The sequence below is a fragment of the Odocoileus virginianus genome, chromosome 32, assembly GCF_023699985.2.
Source record: "Odocoileus virginianus isolate 20LAN1187 ecotype Illinois chromosome 32, Ovbor_1.2, whole genome shotgun sequence".
Taxonomy (NCBI): domain Eukaryota; kingdom Metazoa; phylum Chordata; class Mammalia; order Artiodactyla; family Cervidae; genus Odocoileus; species Odocoileus virginianus.
In genome coordinates this window covers 20,695,776-20,717,745 of record NC_069705.1, presented here as the reverse complement: position 1 = coordinate 20,717,745, position 21,970 = coordinate 20,695,776, and the positions used below count along the sequence as shown (strand labels likewise).

Sequence of the window (21,970 nt, the reverse complement as noted above, 5' to 3'; positions counted from 1 at the left end):
GGACCGGGATGGGGAATACATGTAAATCCATGGCTAATTCATTTCAATGTATGACAAAAACCACTGCAATGATGTAAAGTAATTAGCCTCCAACTAATAAAAATAAATGGAAAAAAAATAAAAAAAGAAAAAAAAGAAAAAAAAGAAATGTGACTTTGCATAAACCCTTTCCCGACATTTAGAGAATTTTTCTGATATCTCCTGATACCTTGAGATTTGCACTGTCTCAAAGTTCTTGTACTTATTACTTTACTGTCCAACATTGTGGTCTGTATTGGTTCTTCTTGAACATATTCTATATTTTAATACAGTATTTTTGAGGTGATGATAATTTGGAGAAATAACAAATAATCCCTCTTTTCAAGTATTCTCATACTCTGTAGTCCCATAATACAGAGGTAACCAGTAAAGGTTTAATTACTTCTTGGATGGGTAAAAGTGTGAGTGTGACTAAATCACATGATTAAACTAAACCAACAGATTTCCAAGGAGAATTTATGTGAACCTTGTTTTCACTTTCATATTCTCACTTAGCATTATGTTTTTATACATTGGCTTTCTCTAGACAACTGCTCATATTTTATTCTTCTTAATATCCTTAGAATTTCCTATAACATCAAGTTATTTAATTAAATTAACTGATCTTGCCTTGCTGTCTTAAAAATGATTAACTATTGTGTAAGTTTTCTCTTTTTCCCTCAGTAATGATATATTTGTAAAATAATTTTCAACTTCATTTTATATATTCTGTAAGACACATCTTTCTTCTAGTCTCATCTCTCCTGATTTCATGTTTAAGAAACTTCTAAGATGTCTAAGAAGTCTGATAAATGTCTTAGTCATTATTATAATAATTTATTAGGACAGGAGTATATTTTATAATATACAGTAATTTTTGTTTGATGAATATTTTAAATGATTCAACAAAATAGACATAGAAATTATGTCTATTTTGTCTTATACTTTTTAAAGTATTTTGTCTTAATTCTTTTGTTTAGTAAACATTTGTCAAACAGTTAACATGAGTAGGGCATAGTGCTAGATTCAGGAAAGGAGTTGACAATATTCTGAGAAAGAGGGATGCATTTTTATTTTTTTCTCCCAGTTTTATTGAGATATAATTGACATACAACTATATAAGTTTAAGCTATACAGCATAGTGATTTGATATACATACATTAAATGATTTTCACAAGCTTAGTGATTGCCCATCATCTCTTATAGTTACAAAATTAAAGAAATAGGAAAAGTTTTTTTTCCTTGTAATGAGAGCTCTTAGGATTTAAGCTTTTAATGACTTTCATATATAACATACAGCAGTGTTAGCTATATGTATCGGGTTTTACCTTACATCCCTTATAAGATATTTAAGTACTTATTTATCTTATAACTGGTAGTTTGTATGTTTGACCACATTCATCTAATTCTCCTTCTTCCAACCTCCTACTTTTGGTAACCGCAAATCTAATTTCTTTTTCCATAGGTTTATTTGTTTGTCTGCTTGTTTTTGAAGTATAACTGACCTACAACACATTAGTTCCTGTTACACAACATAGTGATTTGATATTTCTATACATTTCAAACTAATCACCACAATGACTAGTTATGATATGTCTTTATACAAAGATATGACATAGTTATTGGCTGTATTCTCCACACTGTACATTCTACTTGTAACTTACTTTTTCTGTAGAGAACCTCATTTTAAAATTCTGAGTACAGAGTCATGCATAAGAATAGAAAGTGTATTAGGAACCAAAGACTTTAAATCTGATTTTTGAAACAATTACAGACAATCTAATTCACAATTAAAGTTGTATTCTAAAATTGGGACAATGTTTTCAATTATGACAACTAAAAAATAAAATAAGCATGCTACCATTCAAGCCCACTGATAGCATAGCAGATTTAATTATATTGTTGTGAGTTGATTTTCTGAAGCTTGATACACAGCCAGAATAGTCTGTGCAGACGACTCAGAAGAGTGCTGTAGTACAAACTTAGTCAACGTTAGTAGAATCTGGACTTCCGTGGTGGTGCAGTGGTTAAGAATCTGCCTGCCAGTGCAAGGGGATACAGGTTTGACCCCTGGTCTGGGACGATTCCACATGCTGTGAAGCAGCTAGGGCCCGTCTGCCACAACTATTGAGCCCAAGTTCCTCAAGCACTGAAGCCTGCGAGCCCTAGAGCCTGTGCTTCATAACAAGAGAAGCCACCGCAACAAGAAGCCCATTCACCACAATGAAGACCCAGCACAACCGAAAAAAAAAAAAAGAAAAGACATATTAGTAGAATCTGTATTTTGAGCTGATTGCAGCTTTCAAACCTGAGGGCCACAAAGGCCATCTTATTTGGGGACCTACTAACTGTCAAGTCCCATATAAAAGAAAAGGAAGCACGTAATTCCTGCTTTCAAAGGCTACGTAGGAAGACAGCTTTCACATGTGAAACTACAGTTACTACACTGGATGATGCTAGACTTGAAAGTAAAAATAATTGAGAAGAGAGAGGACAATGTGAACAAAAACAATAGAGAATTGCAACCTAAAGGAACCACCTATAGATGGAACGGCCGAAAAGGTTGTAAACTATATAGAAAGATGTCATGCAATGCTTCTAAAATTTCATTTTTCCTGAGCTGTTTACATTGCTCTGCATGTTTACTTGATAGCATTAAAAAGTTCAGTAAATGTCTTGAGTGTTACAGGAAATGTTATGGCTACTATATTACAAAGATCCCTGTGAATTCTTTATGGAAGAAGCTCATCAAAAAGTATACACATAGAGTAAAAGAACCTTGGACTTAACTTTGAGAACTAGGTTAAGTCACTTCCCCCCAGCATCAGTTTCCTTGCCAGGGAACAGAGAAACTACCTACCTTTATAGGCCTCTTTGTTCTACTTAGATGGTCAGATTTAAGTGATACTATATAACCTTGAAAACAGTCAGGTGAAATAGTTATCATATTCAACCTACTGGCAGCAGTGAATCTTGAAATGAAATTTTGATTAAAAGTCAATTAGAAAAATTGCTGCACAATATTTTATCCCATTGCCATCCCCCAGAGATTCTGGCTTCACTGTGTCTAGAGGGGGCCCAGGAATGTACAATTTTTATAAGCACCCCCCAACCTTGGTTATATCAATATAGATGGTAAGGAGACCATACTTTTGTAAATACTGTCTGAATATGTGACAAAGGCTGTGACCTATTTTACCAGAAAAATAAGTACTATGCGTAATACAGATTAGCCTGAAAATACACAGGTTCTGAGACTCCTTCTGAAATTTTTAGGCATCTGTGAACTCCACATTAAGAACCTTTAATCTAGGACTTTACTTTTAGAAAACTCTGTTGCGTGAAATCTGCAGAAGAACTGATGTTTTTCCTTTTCTGGACACAAAGCTGTTTTTCTCTTTATAGTAGTTGCCATTTCACTTAATAATTGTCATTTAAATTTGCATCTTTGTATGATGAGTTAAATTTAAGTGAGAATTACATTATTGCTTTTCCTGTGTCATATTTTACTAAGATTTTGTGCCACATATCTCCTGCTGAACTGTTTACTAGTAATGTTAAAGAGAATTGATAAATCATTTTCACTTTACATTTTTATATAATCAAGTAACATGAAATATAATTTGATGTACAATTTTGCCTGTTACAGAGGGTGTGCTAACTATAGTGGCATATGCACAAAACATTTTGGCATGACAAGAAGCTGAATAAATAGCTATTTTACGTAAAAAATAAATAAATAAATAAATAAATTTGCATCTTTGAAAATTTTGGAAATGAAGGAAAACATGATGTTCAATTGGAAAGCCTCAAAATTGTTGTTAATTGGGTTAATTTATTCATTTGTTTATCATTAATTCAACAAATGCTGTCTTTCAGACAATGTTCTAAAGAGTTAGGATACAAAATAGGCACAACAACTACAGAACAGACAAAATTCTCTACCGTTGTGAGGTTTACATTATTGTGAGGAAGGCATAATATAAAAAGTATGTAAGTAAAATATATAGGAAGGTATATATGCTAAGTGAAAATGAAGCAGGAAAAAAAACCAGGAGATGCAATTTTAGACAAGATGGCCAGTGCATGCCCTGTTGAGAGGTGATACTGGAGTAAAGACCTAAAGTAGATGAGGGGGTGAGCCAGCTTTTCAGGGTAGGTGTCAGGGAACTGCAGTGTCCATGGGTACAGCCAGCAGGAAGTGCTTGGAATAGGAGCTGGGGAGGCAGGTGTGGTTGGAACAGAGTGAGATGGATGAAACCTGTAGGAGAAAAGGTCCAAGAAATGATGGTATTTGAGGACTTTTGGCCCTAACTCTGAATGTCTTGTAAGCCTTTGGAGGCTTTCCTAGGAGAAGAGTAACATGATCTGATACACACATTTTAACAGGCTAGACAAGTCAATTTCTTTCTGGGCAACGTGTACAATGTATACATCTGAACACATCTGATTCTCTTAGTACAACATTCCGTCTCCTCCCTTTTCTGTGTGTGTGTGTGTGTGTGTGTGCTTCTGCTCCGTCACTTAGCCATGTCCAACTCTTTGTGACCCCATGGAGTCCACTAGGCTCCTCTGTCCATGGGATTTCCCGGGCAAGAATACTGGAATGGATGCCATTCCCTCCTCCAGGGCATCATCCCCACCCAGGGATCGAACCCACGTCTCTTGCATCTGTTTCATTGACAGGCGGGTTCTTTACCACTGCACCTGGGAAGCCCTTTTCTTTACCAAAGGCAATTATTTTTGTGCTTGTTTATACTTTTTTGTAATGTTTGCTTTTGGAAACAAAGGAGTCATTTCGCCTATTTTGTGATGAACTGTCCACGGGTTCTAGTATCAAATCAGTTCTCACAGCTTGTTTGCTGTTTACTCATCTATTTGCTGTTTGTTCAATTGTTCAACAGTTATTTGTTGAGTCTCCCATGTGCTGAGTGCTTAGTGGTGAATGAAACCAATAGAATCCCAACGTTGATAGAGGTCACAGCCATCCTTGTCTGTGCTGCATAATCTTTCCCATCTCCACACCTCCACCACTCTGTCCCAATACTGCCCATTCTACAACTGTTATGAAGCTCTTTTCATACCCACTTCTCATTACATCAGGCAGTTTTGTTCCTAGCTTAACTCCTCCCTTCTCTGTAAAAATGCTAAAATTTGATCATTTCTCTTCTCCTTCTCAGCAACTTGTTGGAAATGATCTTTTAAGGAAATAATGTACTCTGTAAACACGTTTTGCATATGAACTATTATTTTAAGAAGACAGTAACTTTTTTTTTCCTTAATAGATGTTTCAACTAACAGAATCACATTTTCCCCCAACCTCTTCTTTACTTTCTCGTATTACATGCTAGTGTGCTTTTACAAGATTTTTTTATGCTCATGAAGCTATGACCTTGTATAAGTTTCCCAGGAGACCCGACTCTCAGCATTTTGTTGGACAAACATTTGTTTTTTTGTAACTACATGAACAAGCCAAACTGCACGTAGTCCAAAAAATAATTCTGCCTTTTTCACTACACACTTTTTAAAATGCCATTAAAAGGAATTCTAATACAGTGACAATGAAAACATTTTAATTTTACCATTTAACCATGAAGATTTTAAAGCTTAGCACATTTAATAAAATAATTTAATATTATATTAGAAAGGTTTTGCAATGGGTTCTCAATTTTTGATTGGCAGCTGAATGGACATGAATTAAAAAGAAGACAGCCATGTTTTGCAAATTCAGAATGTATTTATTTGCATAAACATTTAGCAGAAATCAGTATCTTTTACATTCAAAAACATATGTTAGCATACAGAGATGGAGTATTTGTAATTAAATTTAACTATGAAATAATAACATTTCTACAATGCTAATTGAGTACTATTGACTTTCAAAACACGGAAAGTTGAATAAAAAGAAAATCTAGCCAGGCTAGTGGCATTTCTATAAATTCTTTTGAGGATAGTCATGAAATTTCCAGAGAAATATGCTTTCTTAAACCAGAGAAATGAATTGACTGCTCAATGTAGCCTCAGTAAACATATCTATCTGAAAAAAAAACAAAAACTAAAATATCCTAGGCTGTTTATTCTGTTAATAAATATGTTGCAAATTGTTCTATATTTTCATAATTATAACAAAAAGGAATAGCTATAAATGACTTACTGATTTATCAATCTTTTTTGATAAAATGAATCTGTTTTAGTTACTATGTATCTAATTATATACCATTTCTCTTTATTTTTACAAATAATTATATGTAACTTTGATTTCGATGAAAATACTGAAGACACTCATTGTGATGTGGCTACTTAAATCACTTACCTTTTTCTCAGTTTTTGTGTAAAATAAGAATTAAATTGCCTGATAGAGTGGTTGTGAAGAGCAAGTGAGGAAAGACTGAACTCTTGCTGGAAGGGACAAAGACAAAAATTATAAGCCACTTTTGTTGTTGCTAGTTGTTTCGTTGTTTAGTTGCCAAGTTGTTTCCGACTCTTTTTGTGACCCCATGGACTGTAGCCTGCCATGCCCCTCTGTCCATGGGATTTCCTAGCAAGAATACTAGAGTGGGTTGCCATTTCCTTCTCCAGGACATCTTCCTGACCCAAGGATTGAACCCACGTCTCCTGTATCACAGGCAGATTCTTTACCACTGAGCTACCAGGGAAGCCCAAGCCACTTTGTTACATCATTATTATTATTCATACTATAGCCATTCTCCTCTGGAAGCTGTAGCCAGCTCAGCTGTGAAAACAGCCAAGCAGACACAGCCATGATAGACCATCTTGACATTAGAATGTCCCAGGGAGGAAACCCAGCAGTCCCAGAACCACTGAGCATGTATGACTGTGGGCTTACCCTAACCTCGAGACTCTAGATTTAGCCAGATGAGATCAGCATGGTTTGGATGGTTTGAATCAGATGTATAGCCAAGGCAGCCATTCTCAGATCTAGGTTACCCCTGTTGCTCTACATAGGGTACCAGTGTTTTCACATTCTAAGATCACTTGTGATCAGTGTCCTCCCCTGACGCAGTTCAAGGAGAACAGAGCAATAATTTCAATTAACTACTTTATTTCCTACCAGTGATTATATGATAGTTATTGGTATGTAATGCTTCAGCTAATGGTTGAAAAGTAAAAATCCTTGTGAAATACAGAAATTGCATCACCAACTTAGCATGAGGGTATCTGGATAGTTTGATATTAAGTAGAAAATATTTCAGTATCTCCACCAGCCATCCACAGGATAACAAGAGTTGAGTAACTCTTTTACTCTCACTTCATGATGTTTAATTTCTAGAACAGATATTAACTACTAAGATGAGTCAGATTATAGGTAGATGTAGATATAATTATGATCTGCTACAATTTTTCTTGAATCAGCTAATGTTTAATATATTTATAAACATATGTATTTATGTAGAAAATTAATTAAATATTGTTTGCACGCATGTATGTGTGCTAAATCGCCTTAGTTGTGTCTGACTCTTTGTGATCCTATGGACTGTAGCCTGCTAGGCCTTTTCTCATTAGATAACTCCTCAAATGTTGCTGTAGTCTTATTTTTTTTTTATGTAAACTTTGTAAACACTGTCTCTCAAACAAAATTTGATGCTAGATGCTGCTAAAAAAACAAGTCAGGCTTAAAGGCAATAAGTCTGTTTAAAAAGTTACCAGTTGTGACTTCCTAGTGGTCCAGTGGCTAAGACTCCATGATCCCAACTCAGGGGGCTCAGGTTTAATCCTTGGTCAGAGAGCTAGATCCCAGATGGTACAACTAAGAAGTCACATTCTGCAACTAAAAGATACTGCATACCATAGCAAAGGGCTTCCCTGATAGCTCAGTTGGCAAAGAATCCGCCTGCAATGCAGGAGACCTGGGTTTGATCCCTGGGTTGGGAAGATCTGCTGGAGAAGGGAAAGGCTACCCACTCCAGTATTCTGGCCTGGGGAATTCCATGGACTACACAGTCTGTGGGGTTGCAAAGAGTTGGACACGACTGAGCGACTTGCACTTAAAGCTTGATCACAGCAAAGACCAAAGATCTCAAGAGCCACAGCTAAGGCCCAGCCCAGACCAATAAAGAAATAAATCAAAAAAGCAGAAATCACCAGTAAATGAAATGTGACCTAAATCACACAAAAAATTATTTTACACCTCTTTTCCAAATATGTTTACTCTCATTTTTATCTTACAGTTATCTTAAGGAAATTTGACATATGTATGTGTAGGCTTTTATTTTTGTTCTGATGATAGTAGTATTTGGAAAAATTTTTCATGGTCGTTAATTTTGTAAGATTATTCAGGAAAACTTTTCAGTCTTAAACTATAAAATTGTAGAATATTATTAAGTTATATTGGAGAAGGAAAAGGCAACCCATTCCAGTATTTGTGCCTGGAGAATCCCATGGAAAGAGGAACCTGGCAGGCCCTGATCCATAGGGTTGCAGAGAGTCAGACATGACTAAAGTGACTAAGCATTAAGTTATATACTAGAAAAATGTTCAGGAAATAAAAAGATATAATTTCAGTTTAAAATATTAATAAATCTACTTATCTACTAAATCTACTAGTAAAACTAGTTCTAATTCTATTCTTATACTAAACTAACTTCCATTACCTCTACCTTTAATATGTTTTATTGTAAAAATTTCTCTTTGATTTGTTAAAAACATGTTTTCCCTAAATTTATAAGAAAATGATATCAAAAGACTCATGAATTATGGTTAGGTTCAGAGACTAAACCCTGAGAATCCCAATGGCACACATAATCACTGAGACTTTCACAATAATTCTGGAGAAGGAAATGACAACCCACTCTAGTACTCTTTCCTGGAGAATTCCATGGATGGAGGAGCCTGATGGGCTGCAGTCCACGGGGTCACAAAGAGTCGGACATGACTGAGCAACCAACACTTCACAATAATTCACGTTTGGGGAAATTTGTAATCTGATATTACCAAGTTTTATCTGCCACCAAATGAAAACTTTTCCTCAGTTAGATAATACCTCATTTTGTTCTTGATCAAGATTTTTATTTTCCTACACATCACATCACAACCTACCACTGGCACAAAAAGGGACAACATGGATTTCATGTCTCCCAAGTCTGATTCCTAAATCCTGTCTTATGTTTGACAGCGATGCATACAGCACCCAGTAAGTAATAAGTAAAGCTTGAAAATTGCACTTCTTGAGTTAATTAAAACAAATACCAATATATTCTCCTCTTTGAAAGAGGCAGTTATCCTTCATTTGACACTGGAAATATTGTCTAATGAATTCCAAAATGACCTTTCCTTGTTTTTTTCTCTTGCAAAGGCAAAGGTTACTTCTGTTTCTGTTTTATCAACTGCATTGGAGCTGAGCTATCTGCCAATCTCCACATCTCCAAAGACTATTATTTACTCAAGTCTAACTGTATACTTAGCTTTCTACATAAAAAGCGCCTTTGTCAAGCCCAGTGATCTCTGATTCTAGGTCATTTCACAATACTGGGATGATTTTTCTTAATTGCTTCATAAGGTTAACCTCTGGAATGATTGTGGCTTGTAAGGTACAAGATGTTCATTAAATTGGTTTTTTCAGTAATCCATGAAGTACCAGCAAACTGACCAGAGTTGCCTGAGTTCATCTTGATCTCAAAACAAAATGGTTAAAGGGCTCTTAGTAGGAAAGCGCAAATGCCCCCAAGTCCCTGTAGGTCCCAGAAAATGTTCAAAAACAATGGCGTTTCCTTTGTTGCCACATCTACTAGTGTGCATTTGTAGAAGTATATTGGAAACTACATCACCTGCACCCAAAATGTTCTAAACCAAGATGGTATGTTTCTGAAATTAAAATGAAAAATTAAACACTGTGGAGAAAAGAGATGGATGGGATTCATTTTATGAATAATGTAGATTCTACTCCTAAAAGAAATTTTATAGATACAGAAGAGAAATTATTCTTTCAACCCTGGGAAATCCCATGAATATTGCTTGAAAATATACTTCTATTCCAGGACTTCATGATTCATTACCAGGCTTTTTTCCGTGTGAGTGTCAGTGGATACCCACAGTGACGTACCATAGACTGAGCATTTGTGAATGTGAGTGAGTCACCTGGTAAGAGGCCTGTCCAGCTATAATCACTGATGCTGACCAAGTTGACTGGGGATAGATTCCAAGATGAGTTTTATTTCAAAAATTGGGCTCTTCAGCATAAAATATATGTTAATACTTAGTTATCCATACTGTCAGTATCCTGGACCTTGAATCTTTCACATATGTCACTATACTAAGGACACAGTTTAGGAAGATTTACACATACAGCATTCAGAAATACTTCAGAGCTTGATAGAATGAACTCCTGAAAATATATATAAAGTAGTTTAAAAATTCTTATAGATGGGAATACCAGACCACCTTACCTGCCTCGTGAGACTCCTGTATGCAGGTCAAGAACAACAGTTAGAACCGGACATGGAACTGGTTCAAAATTGGAAAAGGAGTACATCAAGGCCGTATATGTATATTGTCACCTACTTATTTAATTTCTGTGCAGAGTACATGCAGAATTTCAGGCTGGATGAATCAAAAGCTGGAATCAAGATTGCTGGGAGAAATATCAATAACCTCAGATATGCAGATGACACCACCCTTATGGCAGAAAGTGAAGAACTAAAGAGCCTCTTGATGAAGGTGAAAGAGCAGAGTGAAAAATCTGGCTTACAACTCAACATTCAAAAAACTAAGATCATGGCACCCAGTCTCATCACTTCATGGCAAATGTATGGGGAAACAATGGAAATAGTGCCAGATTTTCTTTTCTTGGGCTCCAAAATCACTGCAGATGGTGACTGCAGCCATGAAATTAAAAGACGTTTGCTCCTTGGAAGAAAAGCTATGACCAACCTAGACAGGGTATTAAAAAGCAGAGGCATCACTTTGCCAACAATGGTTCATCTAGTCAGAGCTATGGTTTTTTCCAGTAGTCATGTACGGATATGAGAGTTGGACCATAGAGAAGGCTGAGCACTGAAGTACTGATGCTTTCAAATTGTGATGTTGGAAAAAACTCTTTGAAAGTCTCATGGACAGCAAGAAGATCAAACCAGCCAATCCTAAGGAAATCAGCCCTGAATATTCATGGGGAGGACAGATGCTGAAGCTCCAATACTTTGGCCACCTGATGCAAAGAAGTGACTCATTGGAAAAGACCCTGATGCTGGGAAAGACTGAGGGCATGAGGACAAGGGGGCAATAGAGAATGAAATGGTTGGATGGCATCATTGACTCAATGGACATGAATTTGAGCAAACTCTGGGAGGTTGTGAAGGACAGGGAAGCCTGACATGCTGCAGTCTGTGGAGTTGCAAAGTGTGAGATGTGAATTAGCTACTGAACAAAAACAACCTTTCTTTAAAAATGTGAAAGAAACAGGATATTTTAATGCTTGAAATTCGTTTGCAAAGTATTCTCAAAGGATTAGGAAAATCAGTTTGGCTGTCTAATTGACAAAAAAAAAAAAAGAAAAGCCTACAATTTAAAAACTAAAAATAAAAAGACAAACTGCAACCACAATTTCCACTCTAGAATGGTAGCAAATACTAGAAAAAAAGTTTTCTTTTGTGACTTGTACCTGAAATCTTAGCCTATCATCTGTATAAACCTAAATAGACAAGATCTAGGAAGATTTTATTGTAAGATTTATCATGTAAAAGAAATAGAGACCTAGTATCTAATAAGCAAGTTTTTCTTTTCTAATGTAGTATTGAGAGACAATAAAAAGCCAAGGCCCTGGAGTCAGATTATCTGGACAGAAATCCCATCTCTACCACTTTCTAGTTGAGAGAATCTGGTCAATAAAGATAAAATATTTGAAAATGTGTGGCAGACCAATTCTTCACAACAACACATTCACTAAACCAAATCTAATGTATGCCAAATAGATATTACTTGACGTCATAAAGAGTTGGTAGCATAAATTGTGTACTTGGTAAGAAAACATGAATGCACAAAAAATGTTTAGTAAAAAACAGAATATATTTTAATCTCAGTGTTGAAGGTAAGTCAACTTCCAGAGACATCTTTTATTTCTTGGGAAAATGAATCATATTCTGATACCAAAAATCAACATAGGGAAAATAAGCTGTTAATAATTTGAGACTAATAGAATACATTTTACTCAGTGCAGTGAAGGCTGGAGCCCTGAACACAGTGAAAGTTTGGAGAACTGTTTTAAAGTCACAAGAGACATGAGAACTAAGACCTACTTGTTGTTTTTTTTTTTTTCTTTCTGGTTTTTGTTTTGTTTTAATTTACACAGAGCCAAAAATTTCTGCTTCGAGTGTATGATTTAAAACTTAGTCATGACTCAGTGAACAAGCCTAGGCCATGGTTTCCAACAATTTTTTCCATTGGGAAGGGTTTATGGAACTCAAGAAACCAAAACAAAGAGGAATGTTATTTTTTTTTTCATTCCTCACAATTTGAAAATAATACAATAAGGAAATAAATAAGCTTACTTAAAATCCATGAGATAAAATTCTGTCATAGCATTGCTGAAATACATTATAATATCATACATTTTATATTCCTAAGGCTTGTTGTTTGAGTAGCACCATAACAGTAAGATAATAATGATTAGAAATCTCACTGATACTGCTATTTTCTATCCTTATTTTTCATGTTTCTTTGTTCTCAATTGTGGAACTTATGTCTGTGTCAATTTTTATTCTTTTCAGAGGGAATTTTACCTTTCTTTCACCAAATATCATAATTAGACATTGAGGAGTTTTTTGTTTGTTTAATTTTTAGAAAACATATTGAAAGTTTTTTGTCTTAATGTGATATTCTGCTTTGTAATCAATATACTACTAAATTTTTCAGGTAGTTAACATGGATAAAAGCAATTTTACCAATGGCCTGATCACCAATTCAGTCAACACCCTATGATTCAGTAATGGCTTATACTATCTCCTAAGTCTTTTCTTGGGATTCTCTAAATCTTCCTTAATGAAATGAAATATATTCAGATGAATACGGGTACATTGAAATGTGTGTCTCTTTGTATCTCTCAGTTGCATGTAGATATGCTGAAATAAGCCTAGACAGCATATTAAAAAGCAGAGACATCACTTTGTCAACAAAGATCCACTTAGTCAAGGCTATGGTCTTTCCAGTAGTCATGTGTGGATGTGAGAGTTGGACTATAAAGACGGCTGAGGGTCGAAGAGTTGATGCTTTCAAATTGGTGTTGGAGAAGTCTCTTGAGAGTCCTGTGGACTGCAAGGAGATCAAACCAGTCAATCCTGAAGGAAACCAGTCCTGAATATTCATTGGAAGGACTGATGCTGAAGCCGAAGCTCCGATACTTTGGTCACCTGATGCAAAGAGTTGACTCATTAGAAAAGACCCTGATGCTGGGAGGGATTGAAGGCAGGAGGAGAAGGGGACGACAGAGAATGAGATGGTTGGATGGCATCATCGACTCAATGGACATGAGTTTGAGCAAGCTCCGGGAATTGGTGATGGACAGGGAGGCCTGGTGTGCTGCAGTCCATGGGGTTGCAAAGAGCCAGACACAACTGAGCGGCTGAACAACATGTTGAATTAAGTTTGGCTCCTTGAAAAACTCTTAGGTGCTGAGTATGCAGATTCCTTGGGGTTTTAACCTAGAAAAAGAGAGATGTCTGGGTTATTTTTGCTTTGTTTTCCTTTCTTTTACAGCTGTTGCACCTCAGGGTAGGATGATATCACTCAAAAAAGAGGCCTCCCTACAGTAATGTCTAGTTAAGTCTGTAGTCACCAGCATGTCATAGATGCTAATTCTGTCCCTACCCATTACCGTGGCTTTTGTGGAATTAACCAGATGTTCTGTTTTGGGGGGTTGTTCTAGGTGATAGCTTTAATAATTGGTGGTTGCTTACTCTGTGCCTGTGTTTATATCTTTGGGTTTAGGATGGAAAATCAGATGCTACAAGCCCTGCAGCTGCTGTTCCATCCCCTGGTTTATAAGCTCAGTGGAGATCTAGGCTGTGTGTCTGAGCTTTTGTCTCTGAAGTACAGGCTTATGTTTGTTAGTGCCTAGAGCTTCCTCCTTCTTTCTTCAGATTCCTCCTTTACCCTCCTGCCTCTCTCTCCTCCAAAAATTTAATTTTGCTTTCTGTTCCTGGTTAAACATGTATTAAGCAGAGCAAACTATGGCCAACTGCCTACTGACTTTTGGACTAAACTGGAAAGACACCAAGAACAAGCTCTGAGATCAAACCATGAAGCTGTTAACTAATTCTCTCCATCTCACTCTGTCTCTTCCTCCCTCTTTCTTCATTCAGTCTTTCTCACTTTTCTTCCTCCCTTTTGCTTTGTTTGTCTCTTTCTCCTTTCCTCCTTCCTTCCTTCCTACCTTCCTTCCTTCCTGTCTCCCTCCCATCTTCCCTCACTTTCTTCCTTGCTTCTTTCCTGCCTTTCTGCCTTTCTTCTTCTATGTTTTAAATATGAAGTTTGGAGAATACATGACCTTGTACATGAATGTCCTGGCCCTTTCCCTGTTTTGTGTAATCAGTGGCCTTTGACTGTGTGGGTCACAATAAACTGTGGAAAATTCTGAAAGAAATGGGAATACCAAACCACCTGACCTGCCTCTTGAGAAACCTGTATGCAGGTCAGGAAGCATCAGTTAGAACTGGACGTGGAACAACACACTGGTTCCAAACTGGGAAAGGAGTACGTCAAGGCTGTATATTGTCACCCTGCTTATTTAACTTATATGCAGAGTACATCATGAGAAATGGGCTGGGTGAAGCACAGGCTGGAATCAAGATTGCCGGGAGAAATATCAGTAACCTCAGATATGCAGATGACACCACCCTTATGGCAGAAAGAGAAGAGGAACTACAAAGCCTCTTGATGAAAGTGAAAGAGGAGAGTGGAAAAGTTGGCTTAAAGCTTAACACTCAGAAAACTAAGATCATGGTATCCAGTCCCATCACTTCATGGCAAATAGATGGGGAAACAGTGGAAACAGTGTCAGACTTTATTTTTTTTTTTGGCTCTAAAATCACTGCAGATGGTGACTGCAGCCATGAAAATAAAAGATGGTTACTCCTTGGAAGGAAAGTTATGACCAACCTAGATAGCATATTAAAAAGCAGAGAGATTACTTTGTCAAAAAAGGTCCATTTAGTCAAGGCTATGGTTTTTCCAGTGGTCATGTGTGGATGTGAGAGTTGGACTGTGAAGAAAACTGAGCACCGAAAAATTGATGCTTTTGAACTGTGGTGTTGGAGAAGACTCTTGACAGTCCCTTGAACAACAAGGAGATCCAACCAGTCCATCCTAAAGGAAATCAGTCTTGGGTGTTCATTGGAAGGACTGATGCTGAAGCTGAAACTCCAATACTTTGACCACCTCATGCAAAGGGTTGACTTATTGGAAAAGACCCTGATGCTTGGAGGGATTGGGGGCAGGAGAAGGGGACGACAGAGGATGAGATGGCTGGATGGCATCACCGACTCGATGGACATGAGTTTGAGGTAACTCTGGGAGTTCGTGATGGACAGGGAGGCCTGGTGTGCTGTGACTCATGGGGTCGCAAAGAGTTGGACACGACTGAGCAACTGAACTGAACTGAACTGAACTTACTAGCATATGAGATGAGTGCAACTGTGTGGTAGTTTGAGCATTCTTTGGCATTGCCTTTCTTTGGGATTGGAATGAAAACTGACCTTTTCCAGTCCTGTGGCCACTGCTGAGTTTTCCAAATTTGCTGGCATATTGGGTGCAGCACTTTCACAGCATCATCTTTCAGGATTTGAAATAGTTCAACTGGAATTCCATCACCTCCACTATCTTTGTTCGTAGTGATGCTTCCTAAGGCCCACTTGACTTCACATTCCAGGATGTCTGGTTCTAGGTGAGTGATCACACCATCATGATTATCTAGTCATGAAGATCTTTTTTGTACAGTTCTTCTGTGTATTCTTGCCGCCTCTTCTTAACATCTTCTCCTTCTGTTAGGTCCCTAGCATTTCTGTCCTTTATTGAGCCCAACTTTGGATGAAATGATCCCTTGGTATCTCCAGTTTTCTTGAAGAGATCTCTAGTCTTTCCCATTCAGTTGTTTTCCTCTATTTCTTTGCACTGATCACTGAAGAAGGCTTTCTTATCTCTCCTTGCTATTCTTTGGAACTCTGCATTCAAATGGGTATGACTTTCCTTTTCTTCTTTGCTTTTCCTTCTCTTCTTTTCACAGCTATTTGTAAGTTCTCCTCAGACACCCATTTTGCTTTTTAGCATTTCTTTTTCTTAGGGATGATCTTAATCCCTGTCTCCTGTACAATATCACGAACCTCTGACCATAGTTCGTCAGGCACTCAGTCTATCAGATCTAGTCCCTTAAATCTATTTCTCACTTCCACTGTATAATTGTTAGGGATTGATTTAGGTCATACCTGAATGGTCTAGTGATTTTCCCTGCTTTCTTCAATTTAAGTCTGAATTTGGCAATAAGGAGTTCATGATCTGAGCCACAGTCAGCTTCTGGTCTTGTTTTTGCTGACTGTATAGAGCTTCTCCATCTTTGCCTGTAAAGAATGTAATTGTCTGGACAATTGGGGCTTTATAGATTCAGAAGCTTCTTTAGGAGCAACCAAAAACCTTTTTTAAAATTTTTTAAGCAGCTTTTTAACACATAGGGCTTCCCTGGTGGCTCAGTTGGTAAAGAATCTGCCTGCAATTCAGGAGATCCGAGTTCGATACCTGGGTTCAGAAGATCCCCTGGAGAAGGGAATGGCTACCCACTCCGGTATTCTTGCCTGGAGAATCCCATGGACAGAAGATACAGTCTGTAGGGTCACAAAGAGTTGGGCATGATTGAGCGACTCACACTTTTAACACATGCCAACTGAAAAATGCTGATAACAGGTAAGCTAAGGAGGAAATTGTATTTTCCCAGAGCTCTGCTTCATTGCTCTGTCTTGTAAGATCTTGTGCCATGTGAAGATGTCTGATGCTACAATGTCCTATTTAACTTACCCCTTGTCAAAATGCAGAGAATATTAAAAAATTCATGTAATATCAGAAATGTGAGAATGTATTTGGTCACTGGACTCTGACAGATTTGAGGTATATGAAAGGAACTTTCCCTATATCTTTGTAATTTTGGGGGAACAGGGGCAGGGGAGGAGTGGACCAGGGTTATGTGACTCAGTTCTGAGTTAAAAAAGAGATTGATGGTTTCTTATATAAAATATTCTATAAAATCTGCATTTCTAAAGATATATATATTAAAAGGCAAACTTTGAGAGAATATATTTGAATATCTAGTCACATAGTTTTTGAGTTATGAACAACTCAAAAAACTTCAGTCGTGATAATGTTATCTTGAGGCATCTTAATGTCATCTAGAACATTAAAATGGTTTTCCATCATCTCTCAGAGATTTCCCAAAAGCTCTGATAGCCCACGGAACTTTGACTTTGTCCTCAAAATTTATACAGGTCCCACCTCTTTTTGCCCTCCTCCTTTTTTCTCTGCCATTCCTACTGTTTCTCAAGTTGATGAGTTAAGAAACAAAGACATTAGCAAACAGACTCAGTTTTCCCTTCAATGAAAACCTTAATCAAGGTGAAGAAAAAATGGTCAGAAGATGAAGGCAAGGGAATGTATTTGAAGGCCCTCTACCTAATTGTCATTAGATATGCTGCTGGCTTTCTTTTAGGTCTACATCGATTTCTTTTATTTCTATGACATGCTAGTGGATATTTTAGCCCTCTGAGCATCTTTTGAAAGTTGAAATATGTCTTTTATTTTTTTACAGTCAAAACACAAAATTCTATCTTACACATGATCTATGCCAAGTGAATCATTTTCACATTAAGTAATAAGATTTCCTTTCTGGTGATTAACTCTATGTTTATTTCTTTCAACAAATCACATCAGCACACATGACCTCATGTAATGGCTATGCCTGAGGCTTAGAAGGTCCACATGCTTACGTATAACAAATAATATTGTTGTATTACTCGGGTAACTAGCTCCTAGGGACCACTGGGTATGCAGACCTGCAGGGGCCTCCTTGCTATCTTTTAGGGGATGAGCTGGGTACAGATGACAATGTTTAAAACTTCCAAACTATGCCATTCCCCACCAGCAAGCACCATCAGGTCATAAATGCAGTACAAATTGATTCAAGTAACAGAATCAGGAGGCTGTCTGGGACCGCTAAAGGCCATCTGATACTAATACAGCTCCTAAGCTGAATAACGTCTGCTTCAGACAAATGGGTTCCCAGTCTCATTTTAAAACTGTCCAGGACACTGAATAATTTTGAAATTCTTATACAATCTCCAGGAAAAGTGAACTCCTAGATAATTTATGCTGCATACTGAACTTCTGTTAGCTATCCTATAAAATTTGGTTTTTGGTTTGTTTTGGTCTTCTTTATTTTTCTGTAAAAGCAGTGGTTCTCAATTCTGGTTGCACATTAAGGAGATCTGGAGAGCTTAAAACAAACAGAACACTGATTTTTAAACTCCACTTGGAACAAATTAAATCAGAATGACCTGTGGATTCTAGCACTTATATTTTTAAGTGTTGGCCAGAAAGTTCGTTCAGGTTTTTCCATGATATGTTACAGAAAAACCTGAACCAACTTTTTCTGCAAACCCAGTTATAGCTGCTGAGATTAATGTGCCATCAGAGCTGAAACCACTGATCTAATATATTGCCTTTATTGATGACAAGTGTTTAACAATAGTATCTTTGTAGCCTGATAGGAGACTAAATGCTATTGTTTTAATTTGGAATTGCCCTGTTTCTTTCTTAGTTGTCTCTCTGGAGTCAGTTTTCAACAAAATAGCCAGAATTACTGTTTTAAAACAAATCAGTTCATGTTACTTCCTTAACTCGAAAAAATTCAAGCCTTATCACTTAACATCCAAATTTACTGTGGCTAAAAAGATGCTGTGATCTGGCCCATCCCTAAGGCCACATCTCCTAAGACCCATATATCTCTCACATCACTCACCTCCCCTCTAGATTTCCAGCTGTTTCTCAAGCATGCCAAGTGGAGTGCTGTTGCCAAGAAAACTCTTCCTCAGATTTTTACAGGCTGGCCTGCTCACTTTTTCAGGTCTCTCTCCGCTCAAATGTCATTTTCATACCGAGACGTTTTCTGTCCCAAAGAGCCACTTCCCTTCTGGGATCACTCTTCGTCTACTGACTGTGACTCATTGCGCTTATCAATACACACAAGACCCTTTAACACCAGGGAACAGTAGATCTTTCTGTAAAGGGCTAAACAGTAATCATGTCAGAATTCGCACATCATATGATCTCTTTCATAATTACTCAGCTTTACTCTTATCAGTGCCTGCTTGGTGAAATCTGTGAACGTAATCAAGGACAACCACATGTTAATTGCTAAATATTTAAAACATGTTTCTAAACAGAAAGGGCCAACTCAGTCACAGTAACTGCTGATCTCCATAGTTGAGCAACCCACGAAGATACAACACTGATTTGTCTCCCATCATCAGGGGTGAAAAATATACAAATTATTTCTGAACCAAAACCACAATTTCCACAGTTAAAAATGCTTCACTGCTAATATGGCCCTGGCAAGAAATTATATATTTTATTTCCTTAAAATTTTTTTAAAAATTCATAAGACACTAAAAACAAAAATGAAAAAACAACTCCGCTCAAGCATTCGTCTCTACTTTTCTCATTTTTAGTTTGTGACATGTACACTTATGATCACTATGTATTTGTAAATAATAAAATAGTACTTATTTAAAAAAAAGAATTCCCTGCATGTCCAGTGGTTAGGACTCCACACTTTCCCTGCTGGGGGGGAAGGGGTTCAGTCCTTGGTTAGGGAACTTAGATCCTACAAGCTCAGCTATGCAGACAAAAAAGAAAAAAGAATAGATGGACACAAAGTTATGGAAATGCCAAACTTGTTTATTTAATTGTTTTCTTATGTCTTGGGTGTAATGATCCTTTTGGTTTTGCTTTGGTTTTTAGGGCAAGTTCATCATTTTTGAATACTGTAAAACTGTGATAAACTCCATATTGAAGTTGTATTTTAATATGACCGTTTTGAATCCTTACATGAAAGTGTTTTGAGAGTTGTTCTAAACACATACCAAAGAACCAGTATTTAATAAAACTAGGTTTCAAGAAATGGAACTGCAGGCAATATGTAAACAAGTGAATGTGTTCCAAGACCCTCAGTGATGCCTGAAACCAAAAAAGTACTGAATCCTTGAGATACTATGTTTTTTCCTATACATACATATCTGTGATAAAGTTTATTTTATAAATTAGGCACAGTAAGATATTAACAAAAAATAGCAAATATAACAACTGTAACAATATACTGCTTTAAAAGTTATGTGAATATTTCTCTTCCTCAAAATATCTTTTATAAAAATTTAATGCTTTTCCCATCTTAACTGTGGGCTTCCCTGGTGGCTCAGTGGTTAAGTGTCTGCCTGCAGTGCAGAAGATTCCAGTTCTATCTCTAGACCAGGAAATCCCCTGGAGGCAGTAATGGCAACCCACTCCAGTATTCTTTTCTTGCCTGGGAAATCCCATGGACAGAGGAGCCAAGTGAGCTACAGTCCATGCGGTCACAAGCATAGGACACAACTGAGTGACTGAGCATGCACACACCACCACCATGAGCAACCACCACCACCATGGAAAAATAAGGATAGGTAGGAGCCAACAACCACCCTTGTAACTAAAGTGCTTAATCACGTGGTATGGCCATAATTTTTGCAGTTGGAGATGCAATAGTAAAACTGCATGGATTTCTTTTTCCTTCAATGGTTTCTAAGGGATAGGAGATTCTTACCATAGATCTTAGCAACCTCAGCACACAATGTTTTTTCTTATAGGTCGAGACCTTTCTTTTCCTTAAAGAAGCACTTTGGCATATGGAAATTGCTAGTGTCACAAGTGTTGCACTTTGGCATCATTATTAAGTAAAACAAGAATCACCTGAATACAAGTTCTGCAATACCATGATAGCCCCCTCATAACTCAGGTGGCTGCAAAGTGACTAACCATCAGGCAGACAAGGGATGGTTCACAGCCTGGACGGATGGAACTGGATCTAGCAAGATTTCATCATGCTACTCTACATGATGCACTATTCAAAACTTAAGGATTGTTTACTTCTGGAATATTCCATTTAATGTTTTCAGACTGCACTTGACCATAGGTAACAGGTTTCCCCCGTAGCTAAGTCAGTAAAGAGTCTGCCTGCAATGCAGGAGACCCAGGTTCATTTCCTGGGTTGGGAAAATCCCCTGGAGAAGGAAATGGCAACCCACTCCAGTATTCTTGCCTGGGAAACCCCATGGACAGAGGAGCCTGGCAGGCTACAGTCTATGGGGTCTCAAGAGTTGGACATGACTAAGCACACACAGTACAGTACAGTAACAGGTTTAGGCACTGCATTTTCTGTTACTGATAAAATCATCTCCACTGTGTATATGTACCATAGCTTTCTTATCCATTCATCTGCTAATGGGCATCTAGGTTGCTTCCATGTCCTGGCTATTATAAAGAGTGCTGCAATGAACATTGGCCATTAAAAAGAATACATTTGATTCAGTTCTAATGAGATGGATAAAACTGGAGCTCATTATACAGAGTGAAGTAAGCCAGAAATATAAACACCAATACAGTATACTAATGCATATATATGGAATTTTAAAAGATGGTAACAATAACCCTATATGCAGGACAGAAAAAGAGACACGGATGTATAGAACAGACTTATGGACTCTGTGGGAGAAGGTGAGGGTGGGATGATCTGAGAGAACAGCATTGAAACATGTATATTATCAAGTGTGAAACAGATCGCCAGCCCAGGTTGGATGCATGAGACAAGTGCTCAGGGCTGGTGCACTGGGAAGACCCAGAGGGAAGGGTTGGGGAGGGCGGTGGGAGAGGGGATCAG

At 37.4% G+C, this 21,970-nt stretch overlaps 1 protein-coding gene and 1 long non-coding RNA gene across 6 annotated transcripts in view; one reads left to right on the top strand and one right to left on the bottom strand.

Moving 5' to 3' along the window:
* Window positions 1-21,970, top strand: part of DLC1 (DLC1 Rho GTPase activating protein) — a 489,149-nt gene that overhangs the window by 131,968 nt on the left and 335,211 nt on the right. The gene's annotated exons all lie outside the window — the stretch shown is intronic.
* On the bottom strand, window positions 12,018-19,245 carry LOC139032595 (uncharacterized). The gene is made up of 2 exons (XR_011485140.1): window positions 19,022-19,245; window positions 12,018-13,667 (listed from the first exon to the last, which is right to left on the bottom strand). It is a non-coding gene; the product is annotated as an uncharacterized lncRNA (long non-coding RNA).